This window comes from Folsomia candida, unplaced genomic scaffold (assembly GCF_002217175.1).
Source record: "Folsomia candida strain VU population unplaced genomic scaffold, ASM221717v1 Fcan01_Sc020, whole genome shotgun sequence".
Taxonomy (NCBI): Eukaryota; Metazoa; Arthropoda; class Collembola; order Entomobryomorpha; family Isotomidae; genus Folsomia; species Folsomia candida.
In genome coordinates, this window is record NW_019091212.1 from 2,440,755 (window position 1) to 2,457,453 (window position 16,699).

The following is a 16,699-nucleotide window of genomic DNA, read 5'->3' on the forward strand; positions in this document are numbered from 1 at the left end:
AATCGGAGAGATTAATCCGTCTGCATACTCGTACTCGGAATTGACTACCCTTCATGTACATATCACTGATTGATTACTCTGAGTAACGTAATTTTTACACAGTTGATGTCAAAATTCAAAGTTATAGCCCATAAATGCTTTGCTTATTTGTTATCGGGTGAGATTAAAGTACGTAAATACATTGCAAAATAAATAAATCTATTTACCATGTTTTGTGTATGTATAAACTGATCCATCAAATTCCAACGAAAATCAACAGTTTTCTACTTGAAATCATTTTTTCCTGATATCGTGATTGAAGTGACCTGAGCTGGGTTTTTATGTAACTACTTCATTCATTAACACCATATGCCAACACTATAATTCAATTATGACGGAGTTCGAGTCAAGAATAAAAGTGGCTTTATTTATTCCTTTCAAGAGACTATTGCTCGTTTTCCAATTACTTCAATTAAATTTGCATGCAGTTAAATTTCTTGGTTAGATAGAACCGAAATTTTGCTGCTAATGACACCAAGATTAATTTCAAGTTTGCAGATTATTAAAAAATTAGAACCCCCATTAAAAGGAAAATGCAATCGGTCATGGTTGGCTGATTCTTCTTAATTCATTTTTTTCTGGATTTATGTATTTATTTTATTACATAAGTTGACCAAATGAAATATGCATCGAATATTGACGAACAAAAACAAGTTAAATTAAACATCAACAACTTCTGCAACGAGTTTCCACCTTCCACTCAATCTAGAACTTCAAAAAAATCCTGGAATCCACCAAAGTAGAATACCTTAATTAATCTTAGACGAGATCACTCCAATAAAAGTGAAGTTATTCCTACAAGTGGTCATTATTCTTATCACTGACAGTACAATTACATTTCAGGGATCAAATGCTAGTTTGAAGTTTATTGGTCTACATGTAAGTATCCTCAGTTCTGAGATTTCGTATGACACTGCATCTTTTTCTTCTTCCTGCGAACAAATTTCGAAATTTGTCCAAACATCATTGCGATTCAAGAATTAATTTCAAGAATTAATTTTAATTTTACAATTTTTGTACATACTTATTTTAAAATACTTTCCAATACTGTTGACTGTTCTTGGAATAATTTAGTACCAACTTGTCAAAGCGCTCCGATAAAGTGACATGTTTAATATTTCAAACGATCTTTCATATTGTGACTCCAAGTTTATACTGGACCGGATGGCAATGCATCTTGTTAAAATGTTTTGACATATTCGCATCGGTTTCGGGATAATTTAAACCTACAATATAAATACCGCAAGAGCTTTTTTTCCTGCATTTGACAAGCCGATGTTTATGCCGCTCTTAAAATTGTGCTTGAAAACGAAAAAGCCAGCTAATTTTTATTCCTACGGGTCATAATTAATTTCCACAGATTAAAGCCGCACTAATGGTAATAGGTTTCAAGTCTGAAATGCGTAGGGAATACGTGAGCATGGATTGGATGGAGGTCCATGTGACACGAGTGGTCGTGGTCGTCGTCGTGGGTTTTGTTTTACTTGCGTGCCAGGTTGGTTGTTTGGTGGGAGCGTCGTAGTAGTCAGTCAGAGGATATCTGCAGGCAGCAGTATATACGTGTGACAGAAGAGGTTGGTTGTAACTCGTACAGTGTGGCACAGTGTTTATGTGAATGGATGGATGGGACGACCGTCAACCGAAACGGAGAGAGTTGTTGAGCTAAATTTAAACTCAAAAAATGTCTCAAGTGAATCTAATGCAGTGCATAACTGCGCGGACTAATGGCTACAATCTCCGCCGTACTTTTCCTTTGGCACAAAATAAATGAGACATTATGTCACTTTCATAAAGCAATGTCGGCTCCCATATTTTCTGCCGTGGACCAGCCTCCTCCCATCAGAACCTTCATCCTTGCTTATAATAACTCCTGGATAATGTGTCCTTACTCGGGCTCTCTTGTCGGACGGGTGCTCTTTCTCACTGCTTCGCAATTGCGCATTATTTCATGACTCTCCCGTAAATAAAAATCACTTAATCATGTCTCTCCCAAACAGGCCCACTTCCTTCCGTTCGAACAAAAATCTCCTATCCAGCCATCCCATAGGCATACATGCATAATAATAATATCTGCTAGTAGTTGATGGGTGGAGGAGATAAGTGATGATTGCTGGGTTACTCCAATTCACTAGAAACAAGTCCAATAAGTTTAACTGCTGCGGAGGGAGGCGTGTGGGTGCCATCGATGCAAAACATGGACGTTCGCCTGAGATGATGAAGTATGAGACTATCACATTGCAAAAAAGATTGAGCTGTGAGAGAGAGATAGAATTTCAAAATTGTGTGCGGGTTGATGTGATTTTTAGAAAATCGGATCAATGTTATTCAATCAGATTTAGCGAATGTATAGAAGATACGTTCAAGTGGAAGAAAGCGTCTTCCTTCCTCCACCAAGTGTGCCAATGCCATGCCGTGTCAGTTTGAAGGTTCACTCCATCACAACGGCTAAAGTTGTTAAGTGAGGTTTTTTTCTGTAGAGTTTAACTTATCTGTATCACGACAATGAAGAAGAGGAAGAGGATAAAAATTAAACCATAGTCAGGCCCGAATGAGGAGATGGATGGATAAAATAAAATCCCCGTTGTTGCATATATTTCTCTCTCCAAACTGCCATCGCCACATGTTTCTCCACGCATAAGGTTGAGGTTGTCCCATTGTTCTGATTTTTCTTATTATAATTGAAACAAACACATGTCGTTCGGAACGAAAGGTGAACATTTTATCGTCATCGTGCTCGTCTCATTTTTTAATGATCTTTTTCTCTCTGTTTTTCCCTACACTTTGGAACTATATGCAGTCGTCGTCGTGCGTCAAGTTCATGCTGAGGAGTAGCGAATGCGGATCATCTTGCATTTATTTGAGCCGTTTGTGATGGGAGGGTCCATTCAATGGACAAATATAGCTTAACAGAGTTTTTGCACTTGTTTCTCCTCTTCGTCTTCTTCTTTTACATCTTCTTGTGTGATACATGATTCGGAGGAGACGGTTTAGATTTTTGCTCATCTTCTTTTTCTTTACTTTCTTGTATATATCCTGGACGCACCCGCAAAAAGAGGCAGAAAAAAAGGCAGTTAGTTTAGTTCCCCATTTCCTCGAGCACCGAAGAATCACCACAGATGCAAATTTTATTTTCCTTAATATCTCAAACTCCTGCCGTTCCTGTCACACGAAATGCCCTGTCTATCTGTTCACATGTAGAAAGCACTCGTATGTGAGGCGTCGTATGTATGAAGTAAAATTACCAACCAATGAATGACTGGAGATTAGAGACAAGCGTCAAAGTCCAGTCAAAGTCCTCTTGGGATCGAGACGTTGCCTTTTTTGTTAAACAAACGGGTAATACATAAGTAATTGTCTGTAGCCGGGTGACCACTGAATACGCTGTTAATTTATGCGGCAATAAGTTGTGCAAATGTGTCCGAACTGCCGCCGGTCGTGAAGATAAAGTTACGACGACGACGACGACTAGGACGAGCGACAGGGGACTGTCCCTGCCGTGTCCGTGATTATTATCTATCAAGTCGTTATTAGCAGAGATATTTATTTCATTTCGGGATAGGAAACAACAAGGTTGTCACGCAATGGTGAAGGAGGGATGAGTTAGTGGACAGGTGAAGCAGGTTCTGGTCAGCACAAGTCTTATCAACATGCTGTGTTTTGCAGTTCGGCCACGATCAGATTTATGCGCAATTCAGTCCCCAGGTGTGCATGCATTGTACAAAAAAAATAAATTCATCCGTCTACATTCAGAAATCCCCGGTAAATATTACGCAAAAATTATGTCCTGTACTTATACATGTAAAAATTGTATCGGAAAATTGTTACTGAATTTTGTAATCATCATTATCTGCTTATCTTTACCATCTTGCTTATCTTACGTGGTTGTTGCATGCGATTAATTTTCAGTAGCTGCTAGCTTCTATTCTCCACGAGCCCTGCCTTGTTGGTCATAATAATCATAAGTAGTCATTAGTATGGCAAACAGCTCCTTGCTCTTTCAAATGAAGCAATTCCGACTCGAGAAGAATCGCTGCCTTAAAGCAATTAGCTCTGGAAATGTGATGATGGTTAAAATTTAATGGGTGATGATATGTCATTCGAAATTACAGTTGTTGTCATCATCAACATGACCACGAAGGATCGGCACGGATTGGACATCAAGTCGGGCAACAGCAACAACAAATGCTCTGTACATACGATGGAATGGAAGAGCTCTGCACTTGTTGCTCGCTGTAGTGATAATCTTCTTCATGCAACAAAGTATTAAAATTTTTGCCAAAATACGCCCTGCTTTGTGAAGACTTTATTAGATTTTTATTTCCAAGACGTTAATTATGCATCGCTAAACATGCACAACAGTTCATGAACACAAATTAGGAAGAAAGCGTTTAATCCGCATAATGGAAGGAGCAAGTGTGGTCGGACCCTTATTGCAAATTAGCAGTAGTGATTGCTGCATGGTTTGGTTTCTGAAGCAGAAAACGAAACGGTTGCTGTTAGAATTTGCACACAAGAGTGCTACTGGGATTTAGGCTGATGACGATGAAGCGGGGAGGTTGATGCTGCTGCTGAGAGCAACAATGAAGACGAAGCATCCGAAGCCGGACCGGATTTCGAAGTCGGTGGAGAGCGATGATGACGAGGTTCTAATGCAACCAAGTGGTGGTACAACTTGAAAAGAAATCCTGCCTGCCCAAGAAGAAGAAGACGAAGAGGAAGATGTAGATGAAGATGAGTCCAACGATGAGAACAACTTGGAAAAAAGACGACCCGACTCTGTTTCTCGCTTGCATCTCCTTCCCCTGCCTGGCTCCAATAAGAATAACCCCAGTCACCACAGAACACGAGCAGCAATAAGAAGCAGCCCCATACACAGCCACGCTTCACAACAACCCGATCCGAAAATCGCAGATTCTTCAGAGCCAGCCAGCATAGCAGTTATCCTGTTGGCACACGTCGTCCTCGAGCTCCTCCATCTGCATCAAGGCATAACCTCTGACTACCCTTTTTCGACAAAAACTGACCCCTCCACCACCACCACCACCACCGGAAAGAGCCAGAGAGGAAGCCTCGTCCTCCTCTTGCGGTCAAGTGCTGCGACACTACACGTGGTCACACACACTTTGTTCAACTTGTATCTGCTCAACTACATAATGCCAACTTTTTTTTAGCGAGGGCGACGCCAAGGCAAAAATAAGAATAAGAATTTAGTCAGCCAACTTTTCAACCAGAGATTGTCTAGTAATGGGTGGTACAAATTATTAGGTAGGTACTGTTCTCGAGCAATAATTAGTGGTGCATCACAAAACGAAACACAAAGTGCTCAGAGAGTCCCTATTTAAGGAAAAACAAAAACGTTCTCATTCTCCAGTGCCTCTACACATGCAACAAATCTGTGCAATTATTGTTAAGCAGCCAAAATAGTAAGACAGTGAGATTTTGCCAACAAATATAAGTCTCCTCATCAACTCCAATGTGATTTTTTGCCGGTACTACTAAATATGAAGACAAGTTTAATGCTAAGTCAACCTCTCGGTGCCTACACATTTTGAAATCATCCGTATAGTATTATTTTACTAGCAGTGTGATTGATCATGTCCAAAAAAATAATGTGAACACGATAACGACGACGACTTTTAAGCATCGCTGGTAGCAGTGGGCGACTGAAATCAAGAACTTCGCAAGTGCACACACACCAATCACCACCGGTAGTGGAAACGGTAAGGATTTCAAAACTTGTATTTGTCCATCAAACATCGCCATCCAATATTTTATTTGCAAGTGGCGTATTAATTGTCTGTCTGCGAATTGTCTTGAAAAATATATGCAAATATCTGTAAAGCTCCATCCATACTACATGATTTCACGGCGATTATCCCATTGCGTAATATATGACAATTCGAGACAGGATAATCCCGTCTGGATGGAACAAGTTGGTATTCTTGGTAAAAAGAATTAAGGTACAAAAAGTTTTATGATAATTTCTGCATAATATAATTGCGTAGCAGAGAAAAAGAATGGATTGACAAGAGCTCTTTTTTTTCTTCTTCTTTGTGTGTGAGCAAAACGTCGTAAAGATTTATATCTGCACTTTTAAATTTTTCATGCAACGCCGAAAGTGGTCAATAACCAATTTGAAGCTGCCGAATATGCAAATTTGCATACCTTTTCACCTGCGAGAGGTCCATTGAAAATCATTGAACAGATTTATAACTTGTTTGATTCCTCTCCTTCCCAATCTTGGAAAAATGAAAGTAATTGGACAGCATAGACCACCACCAAACATACGACGTACGACGTAGATATGTAACAAGTATGTAATTCACGTCGTCTTTTAGCAGCAGTTGTCCAACCGACCAACCAACCGACAACAATTTACGACATTAGCATTGCTCTCTCTCTCTCTCTCTCTGAGAAATTGTTGTTCTCGAATGCACGCACTTTGAGCAATCATTAGATGAAAATAGCTGCATAATTGGTCATTAGCCACACTGAGGTGAGGAGGGCTGGGTTTGAGGAGAGGGACAGGTTCCATCGTAGGATCAAAGCCAAACCTGATTCAAAAGGTGCGATAACCTTCAGTCATCACCGTGATCCAATAAATTTGGTCCGTCATTCAATATTCAATCTTCAAGGTTTTGTAATTACTCCCCAATTCCCAAGTACCAATACATAGGTTGATATGTTGATGGTGGTGGTGGTAGTGAAAAGTGGTGGCCTTTTCTTCCCATTACGAAATCCAACCCTGAAAAGAGTGAAAGCCTTCTGCTGCCTGTTTGCCGTGCATGGAGTGCACATCATCAGGTGCTCGAAAGTTGGAGAGGTCCCAAACGGAGAACCATTTTAATTAGCTCCATTACCTTACTACTACTCCTCTCGTGAGCTACTATTTACTACGAAAAATCAAGTGTCTCGATTTGGCAAGGATTTCTCTGTTACAAGCCAAATAGTGCTTTTCCTATGAGTGTGTGGATTCGTCTAATAAACTGGGAAACAGTAACGGATTATATGATTTTTGCCGAGATTCTTATGCACATAATACGACTCTGGCACATATACATGCATACATAGATCATCATATACACTGCTCAACTCCAACTGCCGCATCTCATCTCCCTCTTCGGATGCTAAAACTACAGCACTTAGGCCAAGTTTTCTTTGGATCGAGATTTGTTTTCGAAACTGCTGCAAATGATCAAAGTGTCGTATTCATTCAAAAAAGATGCACTTCCAGAGGAACTTTCATTCATCCCTGAAGCCACGCCAGCAGGATCAACTCAACAACGGCGCCCACATATTCGGAACTTGTACGCATACACCCATTCGATTGGTGGTGGTCAGTCAGTCGACACCATTGATGACATGGACACCGAATACTAAATGCCTTGACTAGCTTGACCTCTGGAAGTGCATAATGTCAACCACTAAAATTAAACCTCTGTCCTCTCTCCTTCTCTTGTTCTTCATCATCCTGTTAAGCAAATTCGTGACGGAGGAGGAGGAGGAGAAGGGAACGCTACATGATCTCCGTTCGCAGCAGCAGCAGTAGCGACGACGACGATGGCAAGTGCTGCTGGTGACGAGTGCAGCGGCTGCTGTTGCATGTGCTCCTGTTTCTCTCGACGGATTCAAAAATAGCACTTTTATTTTGGTGTCTGTGAGTCAGCGACCCTGTTTCTGCCTCCACCACATCCCGTTCACATGTCACGTTATTTAGCTGGAAATTGTACATCATTTCTTAAGAATTGTCGCACGCCGCAGTGCAACCGGACTGGAGACTGGAGAGAGAGTTTACTGGAATCAGGAGTGACAAGTTTTTCTCAAGATATCTCATCTCCATTTACGCCACGCCTCTCGATCCACCTTGTCGTCATTTCTGCATCCTTTGGCGTGGGTGACCACCACCACCACCACCATCATCACTGTTACCCGGTGTTATCCACGGTTTAAAGCAGTAGGAACCCACCGGGGTTTAATCGGCAGCAGCTCATTTCTCATTTCTAGCTCATTTCTTAACCCACATCCTCTCTTCTAAATGCTGCTTTGCTGCAATCCACCACCACGAACGAGAAAGGAAAAGAAGAAGTAAATCAACGCTCCAAACATTTCAAGATGACTTTGTAGGATAACTCTGTTCTGCAGAGTCGGAGCAGAAAAATCCACTCTATGGAACCAAAAACCAAACTCGAAAACCGTATCTGATGATGCCACATGTGTGCCATTACTGCCATTCATTTATGAACTTCTTTGCTTTTGCAGCATTTCTTTTCACAATGACAAGCACCACATATGCCAACCAACCCATCAGGAGAGATGGATAGACACGAGTGTAGGCACCGGCTGAGCTATTTCACCGTGAAATGGACACTTTCTCGGCTCAATGCAATAGTTCGCTTAGCAGTAGAATAAAAAAAACATATTTAAATAATCTTTCTTTCAAGAAATACAGTTTCGAAAATTTGTTGTTTGAGATGATCATCAGGATTATTATTATCTTTCCTTCCATACAAAAATACATACAAACAGACAAACATTAGCTCAAGTAAAGCTCTTATTATTCTGTTCAGTTGGTTAATTTTTTACTTTTTTATTGGCCAGCCATCACGTAGTTACATACATTGCTAATCTTATTTAAGAAGACTTCATTTTGATTTGTGCCGCAGCACCAAGAAAATATTACTGCAAAAGTAGATTATCATATTTTTCCTTAATTTTAATTGTTGGCTTTTTGCGCATTCCTTCCTACAAAATGGATACAAAAATTTTCACGTCGTTTCACTCGCATAATCTTTATGGCATCCTGTGTATACTCTTATTTTCATTGTTTGGTTAGTTAAAGTGTATCAATTTCGAGAAGGATTTTTGATGGATAGTCTTGTTGCTTTTTATTTATTATCATGACTTGAACCAAATTACGATGATGCATTACATTTCCCGAAAATATAAAACTAAGTGACCAACCAACCGTGAGAGGCTTCACGCAGTCAGTCCATACTTGCATACTAATTCTGCCACTTGATCAATTACCTGCATTGAATGAGTTTACGAGCGGTGGAATTGTTGCCATAAAATAAAATGGAAAAGTCTGAGGTTATTATCACTTTAACTAACTAGTTAACTAACCAAGGGTTGTAATGCAGCTGTGGTTCGTGGTGTCCAAATAATCAAAAATGCATGTCAAAGGTTTATTGCACATAACGAACCGTCGTCGTCGTCGACGACGAGCTTTGTGCACCTCGTGATCACCTGATCCATTAAAATTTAAATTGTCATTAGATTGGATAAGAAGAGGACCGAGTGACAGTTTGGAATTTCTGTAGATTTTTGGGCTCAAGTCGTCGTCGTCGTCGTCGTATTGTGTGTGGTGACAAATCATTCAAATCAGGGCAGCTTAGAACAAACCTGATTCAACATTTCTTCGTCAGCATCTTCGTCTTCTTCTTCTCCGAAGCAACATCTCAATCCAGTTGAATTGTCAGGCGAAACTCATCCATCAAACTTTTACGTATTCACTGATCAACTTTTTCTTCACCTGTCTCACGTTCACCTCCGGTTTTCGTCCAAGGGTTCAAAGTAATACGCACAATTAATTCACCTCTTCCCAATAATTGTGATGCTGGTCCACAGCTCCAGATTAGCCATGTTGTTGCACAACAGCAGCGTACATATTCGTATAATAACAAAACCGCAGCTTTAACGTAATATGCAAGCGATCCACGATGATGAAAATGATGATGATGAGTGCGTTGTTCCAATGAAATAATTGGCATTCTCCTCAAGCCGTGGAAAAAACAATTGAAGGGAAAAGTTGACAAAATGATTAACTCCAATTTGTCATTGTCCTATTTGAATTTGGATTCTGCTTCGACTTTGAGGCCTAAGACCTCTCCCATGCATGACGAATTGCACTCGTGCACAAAAAACATTCCTGGACTTATCTTGGCTTTCCATCCCAAAAATTATGCAGTCCTCGATTTGATATTCTTTGCCATATTATGCTTAATGTAAAAATGATGTCATTACATTTATCCCTGCTAAACACGGTTTTCCGACTATTTTTAAAAATAATGTAAAAAAATATTGAAAATTTCATAGCAGGGGAAATTTCCAGATCAAAATACCCGAAAAGTGATTTGATTAGGCAAACCAAAAGTGTCGTATTTCACCACCAAGTCAGTGTCTGTTTGACATATTAATTGCAATGCGAGTGAAATGAGCAGTAAGTATTTATTAACAAGTTCATCCTTGAGATTCTGGGTAGCTCGGAAAGAAATAACAGAATTTTTTAATACTTTACTCCCTCCGTGTTGTGTGTGTGTGTGTAGATGGATGACCGAGTAATTGGTTTTGAGGGTTCGTATAATAATTTCCATTTCTCCGTTGCAGCCACTTTCTTCTTGTATTTATTACGTATATCGAACCGACCTGCGTATCAGATATGTATTTGCCACCACTTTGGATTGGTCCGAGTTCTGCTATGTTCCATTTATTTTACAAAATGATTTCAAGTCTGGCCACGCCTCACACGGTTGATTTATTTGAAAGGATTGGATACATCATGGCTTAATTTTAATTACTTTCATCGTCCATACAAATTGCCAGCAAACGTTCCACCTGACAAAACAATGGCTTTTTTGTACTCATATAATGTCAGTTTGTATATTATTGACTACAAACAAACTCATTTCGTAACAACCCTAGTAGCACATACCCGAGTTTTATTCATAAAAAAACACGAGAATCCGAACCCGAAAAGTCGTGTAAAACACGAATGAATTAGGAGTCAAAGTGGGAGAATTTACATGGTAGATGTCCCACTTTTAGAGGGCTAAACTCGAAAAAAACTCGTATATATCTGGGTGAAAAGTATGGAATGACACGTGTTTAATTCGGATATTTTCAGTGTCATGCTCGTGTCGATTTGGATGATTATTCGTGATTTGAAGGCACACAAACTCGTATATTACACGTGAAATTAATATGAAAAAACACCAGAATTTTTCAGTTTCCCTTTATTTATACGGTCTTAAGTTTAGATTAATCGCAAAACCAAATGATAAAAACGATATTAGGCCAGACGATGCGACATGTCCTCATCTTCCGCAATGTGCTCATTTCCGGAACATCCATCGGGTCGTCCAGTTCTGTTTGCAAATCAATAATCAGGTTAGGTAACATTTATCCGTATTTATCCGTATATTTCTCCGTATACTTCGAAACCATCATTCTTACGGTTTGAGTCTTTTCGGCGCAGTTTTTAGCCATTCCTTCATAACTTCTTCCACCTCGTCGTCTGTCACCTGCTTCGATTTCCTGGCGTGATATAGCCTAACAGAATCTATAGACAGAAAGATTATACTCCAAGTAAATCCAGGAGAATTTGTGAATGACTTGCCCAAAATAATTGACTTCATCCATGTCTCCTTAAATCCCACTTTGCCACCACGCGATCCAATCCAATTGTAGTTACAGGCCAATTCATCGGTGCACAAACAAGATAGCACCTTCCGAGTGCACGAAGAGACACTCTTTCCCCCCTTCTGGCTGAGATATTGTACCTAATTTAAGTGCATGCGTAACTAAACAGTTTTACGTCATAATTATTAAACATGTTAGAATTTCCGGCTTACTAAAGATTCCCGACTATCTGAAGAAGAATAAACCTTGTTTCCATTTTCAACATCATCCAAAGTGTTGCATGGTAACTCGTGGTGAACATTTTTTGGTTGGGAATTTTTATATTCAGTCCTTTCCCCAAGTTGTAATAGAATACCGTCAAGACTGTTCTGAATTTGTCGGTTCTGAGCTTTCAAAATGGTAATATTTCTAGCCACCCAGTTTTGAAAGTCCTTATCTACATATGCATATGGGAAATCAGTTATTCATTACCTACATATGTACATATGCACAACGAATTGTCTGTAGCTCATATTAAAAGAGTTATAAAAACCATGTGCTATACCTGGATGACAATTTTGCAAAGGGGTGGCAGCAAAAGAATCATCCCGGTTATCCCCACCGTTATCGTTTCTGTATTCAGTAGTAGCCGGAACCTGAAGCTCATTCAAAACATGGTCAGGTGACGAATCTGAATCAGAAATAGTTTCGTTTGTAGTGCCAAGATTTTCTACCCCAACTAAAATAGATCAAAATAAAGCAATACAGAAAAGTTGAACCAGCATTGTTTTGTTCATTTTTAATTTATTATTACCTAAGCCAAGAGTGAACGGGATCGGGGAGCTGTGAGGTGGGTCATACTTTTTTGCCGAGTCAAAGATCAACTTGTTGATTTTATCAGTGTCTGCATAGTTAATGGAAATGTTAAGCTTAATGAAAATTAATTTCATCCAATAAGATAATTTATTTTAAACCTTTTGAACCATGTGCAATGACGGGTGGTGGTGGCAGGGTAAAAGAATCCGGATTATTTACTTCGTCGTCAGATGAATCACTGTAAGTTGTGTTTTTGTTGGATTTTCAGCTCTTCCTTCCCCCATCGCTGTTAATTTCTGCGTCTGATTGATCCAGAACTTTAGGCAACTTTGAAAGAGCGTCATGATACGAAACTGAAAAAATAAGCCTGCCAATTAATTTTAATTTAGAATGAGACATTGCATGCAATACAAAATCTAATAAAATCTCAAATAATTTAAGGTACTTACCAAATTGTCGACCACTACCGAGTAATTTGATGGTATGAAGTGACCAGCACTCTTGAACAGCTTCATGTAAGCTGACCGCTTTGACCAGACGGTTGGAATTTTTATAATTTGGCCAAGCGCACTTTTTATTATTTTGGCGTAACCAGGCGGTCGATACCACTTCTACTTCATTTGTTTCCTCAAACTTAACGAGAACAAAGGAGTTGTTGGATGACATTTTTATAAATGATTTAGCGGGGCTGCAAAAAATTCTGTTCCAATTGGCAAGAGAAAAATCTTTCGTAATATTCTGGTAGTGTCGAATAATGTTATTGCACTAAGATTTGAAACTCGTCGAATATTTACCTCGGCCGAAAGACAAGGGGTTTTATAAGCGTTGCAGGTATTTTGAAACTTTTGTGCTAAAAATAATTCTCGTGTTCCTTGTTTAAAAAATGCTCTAACAACTACAACACTTTTATCCTCGAGTTCACACACAGAATCGCTCTGTCCAACTTTAACCTTAAATAATGTATGATTAAATTGTTTAAAATACTGAGTATTACTAGGAAGGAGAGGCGAGGAGAAATTGAAGGGACTGGAGAGACGAGGCAGGAGTGCACGGCATGATGCTTTATCCGCTTGGGATTCCCTCTCCACAAGTCTTCTATGAACTTGTTGCAGGGGGCAATTTGAGGATCTCACTAATTTCTTTATTACTTGCAACTGATTTTCGAACTTAAAAGCACTAAATAAATCAACTGGGCCATGATTTTTACAATCATTAGCTAAATGTAGTAAACCGTGCACATTAAATGACAAGTTTTCTTGCCCGTACAGACGACCAAAATGTTTTACAAAATAATGAAGTAGTTGGTCAGCATAATAGTTCAGGGTGTCGTTAAGAATTTTGCTGGACAAAATCGTCACCGCTACATGAAGGCACAAAAAATTTTGATACAGGTCGCTTGAAATATTATTTTTTAGTACAACTGGGCCAGTGTATAGGATGAATTGACGAAACTCAGTTGCCTTCCAGTAGTCCAGGTCTTTGAGAATTCTAGGCTTCCGTGCAAATTCACTGGGAATATATTTTTTTACTCCTACTAGCTGGCTTGAAATTATATTAATTTTGTGAGGACGTAAACGTGCAGGACACTTTTTTCCCTTTGTAAGAAGATATAGGATTTTACGAACTATTCCCAAGCAAACTAAATGCATATATTCACCAGGGACATCTCTAACGAAATCTAAAGTAGTAATTTTCTCAATTAAGGTGGTTTCGTTGTGGTGCGCTGGATCATCTTTTTGTCTGAAGGATTCATTTGTCCTTAAGGAATAATTACCGTATGGAAAAATTACACGATTTTTATAATACACACCCTTAATTGTGCATCTTCTACAACAACTATATCCACTGTGACACTTTACACCAAGGACGAAGGCACGAGCAGGAGCATCACAGATTAAAGCACTAATTTTAATTCTATAATTATCCCCGTTTACCACTATACTGTTGATATTTGCAAGTATAAAATCAGATAAATCAGATAAATAGCTGTTAACTGACTCTGGTTTCCCTTCGCCAGAGTAAATACCAATCACGAATACTTTAGCCTCAACTGAACCAAGAATCGGCCAAAATTGATGAGCCGAACCTTTATAGAGAGGAATTCCGTCTATATTTATTTGTAACAAAATGGTATTATTTTCAATCACTTCAGAACTATTAAGAATTATTTCCTGAATGGATTTAATCCAATCAAATGAGCAATACTGGCCAGGTTTAACACTAAATAGAATTGTTTTCCTGGGGGTTTGTAACAATGATCTGCTATCGACAGGTAAATCACTAAAACACTGGTGTTGTTGGAGTAATTTTAATAAATCACTGGTAGCGGAGTTAGTAATATTGTGACAAATTGCCCAACTTTGAAGTGATGGTCGGATATCTATACTTGTTTCAAAATCACTATCACTGTTTGCATCACTTTCAGAAGGTAAATGGTCGCTATTATACGACTCAGATTCAGAAGGTATTTCTTCGTCGGATAAGAAAGTGCCCACTAATTCCGGGGTTGTTAAAGGATTTGATATTCCAACTGGTCGTTCGATTAATGAGGAATTCGAACAAACTGCTTTAAAATCACTTAATGCAATATTTATTTCCCGATTTAATTGTCGCCTGCTAGAGCTCTTCATATTTAAATAAAGTAAAAATATTTGTCGCACTGCTGTGAAGCAATGGCAGCCTCCCTCCAATGCCGCCAAGACGGGGTCAAATTTACACGTCTTAGATACGAAAAAAACACGTGTAAACTTATGTATTTCAATCTAAAAATACACGTGGCAGAAACGAATTTAACACGAGTTTTATACGATGGACTTATTGAAATGTTAGCTGGTGTAACTTTGGGAACTTCTACACGTGTTTGAAACGAGTTTGTAAAAATAAAGACACCAATTTTACCCTTAAACGTATTTGACACTAATTTGCCCCACTTTGACTCGTGTTTATCACGGGGAGTGCCACTAGGGAAGGTGCAAGCATTTGCGTCGTGGAGAATGACTTTGTAATATTGTAGCTCTTCTGGTTTCCTTGAATTGTTTATGGGTTCGAGTACCAGTTTTGATTTCTTGAAAGTAATGGAGCAGCAAAGAGTTAAACCGTCTCGATGAACGTACATTTAGATTTAAGTTCATTTATATCTATTTATTTATTTTCAAACTGGATCGAGTAGCTTTTGCTGCATGCAAAAGATCAAAATGCCTAAAAAAAAGTGTCAGGAAGTAAAAATAGCGAAAACAGCACGACAAATCTTAAGTAACTTGGAGTGAAAAATACTTGAAGCTTATTTATTAATGGACTTGGTGAAGAACGAGATCAAGAGCGGATGTCTGGGCCGTTTTAATCTGATGGCTGGCAGATAAGCACCTTGAATGAGGTTTAGCTGAGACATGACGCTCGGTCAGACGCTCACCTGCGAAAAATGCAATGATACTGTTTACGTATTTATGCGGCTCATTCCTGTCTGTGTTTGGTTATCGTAATCAATCGGCACATCCGCTATAATTCTCAATGAAATTTTTGCAAGTCCGAGCCAAAAATTCGTGACCTACCTGCACATCAGGCACAACCAACAAACAACACCATTTCGAATGCATAAAACTATGCAACTATGTATGTAAATGTGTAGTATCATCTCCCCCGAGGAGTAAACCGCTGCTCATTCACCAAGCAGAAATTACATGTATGCAGATAATAAACCCTTAATTCAGATAAGCATCCATATCAAAATACATAACCAAATTTCGGGTACATACTACCACATGTACACATGCATACATACATCTTATTAAAGTTGGAACAAAGTCGTCGTCGTCATCATTGCGGAGCTCGATAATTTGAACTGTTTGAACTCACAAGACGAAAAGTTTATAGTTTGTAGCTGTTTTTGAACGGGCATCAATTTGGTTGAGTACAGTCATTCATTAGTTTATCAGGGTAATTGGTGGTGGAGTAAATGCGCAGTTTGTTTGCCGTGTTTATTTAGAGGGATAAAAGCCCAAATTAGGGATTTATGAGGGTGGTTGGTTGGTGGTGAGCAGATGAATCAATCAGAAGGAGAGGGAGAAGAGGAGCCGTTTTTATTTCAGAGAGAGAGATGAGTCGGGTGATAGACAAGGGCTGTTGGGCGCTAGGGCTAATTACAGAGGAACCACGCAACGACGATGAGCACATTCATTCTGAGCGAGAATAAATAAGAAAGGCCAAGCCGTTGGACTGTCCGACCAACAAACAATGTGCTCTCGTTTCAACTCAGGATTTGCGTAGAGGCAGCTTCAAGATTTATAAGGCCACTCTTCAAAAACGGCTCCCGGTTTTCAAAAGGATGAAGGTGTCAGGATTTGAGTTATTTCAATGCAATCTCTAATTTCATTTGAAACGAAATTCTCACATTTAAATAACTGGTTGGCAAGACACATGGTCTTCTCCGTCTGCTGAGGTCCAGTCTCCT

General features: G+C 39.2%; 1 protein-coding gene across 1 annotated transcript in view; it reads left to right on the forward strand.

Annotated features, from left to right (window-relative positions):
• LOC110858172 (nuclear factor 1 X-type) overlaps positions 1-16,699 on the forward strand; it is a 71,896-nt gene that overhangs the window by 1,665 nt on the left and 53,532 nt on the right. The window contains exon 2 of the mRNA XM_035858573.1: positions 4,149-5,759. The gene's annotated coding sequence lies outside the window, so the exon portion shown is untranslated. The remainder of the gene's footprint in view (positions 1-4,148; positions 5,760-16,699) is intronic.